Raw genomic sequence first — 2,164 nt, forward strand, 5'->3', positions numbered from 1 at the left:
TAGGGTCGCTAGGCTTCGCAGTCGCTGGGTCATGTGCCCAGGGTCACTCATGTGCCCTCTGCCAGGTCCAGGCCCAGCCCTATCTGCCTCTGGAATGGTGCCCTTGCTGTCCCAGTTCTGAGTGGATTTCCTGTCAACAAAGCTGTAGCGACTTCATAAATGCTTTTGATGTTACCTCAATTCCCCAGAAAGCTTTGAGCCAGCCTTCCCCAAGGCGGTACACTAATTAGACCTCCATCGCGGTATTTACCCAGATGCCAACCTGGACGCTGAAGTTTAGCTTTTTCCTCCCATTAGAAAGGATGCTCTTTTTGACGAACAGGACGCTCATTATTGTGGGCTGGGAATCACGTTGGGTCTGTGGAACTGTGTTCGTGTGGTAAGAGCTGATCTGGGCCAGCTGAGGTTCTGTCCCTGGAGCTCTGGAGGTCCAGTGGTCAGCCTGAGTGTGGGCTTGCAGGGCACCTCCCCTCAGGGGCTCTAGGGAAGGTCAGAGGCTGAATCCTTGCTTGCTCCCTGACTCCTCTCCAGCACTGACAGCTGCAGGAGGTCAGCAGAGCCATCTGACCATGCCCCCAGGTGGAGGCTGCTAGATGCATGCAAACTTAGTGATGGGGGTCTCTAATTTAGGAGAGAAATGGAGGAACTGGTGGCCGATGCCTTCTCTGATGGGAACCCCCCATTCTGGGGAGGAGAGGAGCCCCATAGCCCAGGGGTGAAGTCCCCAGTGGGGACAGGGTGGAGCCAAAAAAAAACTGGGAGAGGAGGAGAGCATATAAGAAGAGACACGTGTGCCTTGAACTCTTTGAATGACTCCACTTACAAGTTCAATGGCTCTGGTCGGTTGGTCTGATACAGAGTTAAACCCTTAGCCAGGACATCTAACTACCCCTGGACATGGTGACCTTGGGTTTGCAGGTCTGAGCTTTTCACATGATGTCCTAAGTCAGTAGCACCCTGCCACCCCCATCATCACAACCATGACCATCATCACAACTGTCATCATCACCATCACGACACTCCACCACCACCGTTGCCATCACTACCACCACCACCACCACCATTACCACCATCACCACCACTACCACCATAACCACCAACCATCACCACCACCATCACCATCATCACCATCACCATTGCCATCATCATCACTACCACCATCACATTGCCATCAGCACCACCACCATCATCACCACCATCACAGAGGAGCGCTCGGGGAGCGCTCGGGGTCTGGGACTCCGAAGGGTGCTCGGTTGTCAATATGGTGTCTGGCTTTTGTCATGATTGACAGAGGGCTTTCCTTGGTCCCCTGGACCCCATGTCCTTCCTGCCAGTTCAGTGATTGATCTTTCTTTCTTCCTGGAGGTCTCCTATGGTAAGGACTGACATCAGTAGGGCTGGGGTGGCTGAGGAGTTTGGCTTGGGGTGAAGTGAATCTGAGGTGCCAGGGGCTGCCTGAGTCCAGTGTCTGTTCTGGTCTGGGCTGAGAGAGACTTCGTAGTTGGGCTGTCAGCGCTCAGGGAGGTGACCGGAGTCACTTCCCACAGACTTTGGAAGGGTCTGTACCCTCCCTGTCACAAGGTGCCCCTCAGGGGAGGAGCATCCCGGGTTAGGGGGTGCTGCCTCACCAAGGACACTGTCACCCTGGCCTCTGGCTAATTAAGGGGCTGCCTGCCCTGCCCTGGCCCTCTGCAGCTGCGGAATCGCCTTCCACTCAGGTCCAGGTGCCAGTTACCACGAGTGTGGGCAGGAGGCTCATTAACCCACAGAGGTGTCTGAGTGGGAGTGTACCCTCCAGGCCAGCAGTGGTGGGTTCAGAGGGCCAGCTCCACACTGTCCCTGTGGTCTCCGCTGAGGCTCGATTTGCATAATTTTGAAGTTGATTTGCCTAAAGGCAACTTTGCTTAATCACAGCTGACATGTGTCTGGTTGCAACAGCAGCTGCTGCCAATTAGCCAGCGTTGGTGGGATGGTTCACTGTCACTGGCTCGGCAGTGCCCACACCTCCAGGAAAAAACAAAAACAAATGCTGCGGAGTTGGTTCCGACTCATGGTGACCCCACTTCTGTCAGAGTAGAACTGTGCTCCCGTAGGGTTTCCAGCTGTTGAAATTTCAGAAATAGATCTCCAGGTCTTTTCTCTGATGCACTTTTTTTTTTTTTTT

This window comes from Chrysochloris asiatica, unplaced genomic scaffold (genome assembly GCF_000296735.1).
Source record: "Chrysochloris asiatica unplaced genomic scaffold, ChrAsi1.0 scaffold00097, whole genome shotgun sequence".
Classification (NCBI taxonomy): Eukaryota; Metazoa; Chordata; class Mammalia; order Afrosoricida; family Chrysochloridae; genus Chrysochloris; species Chrysochloris asiatica.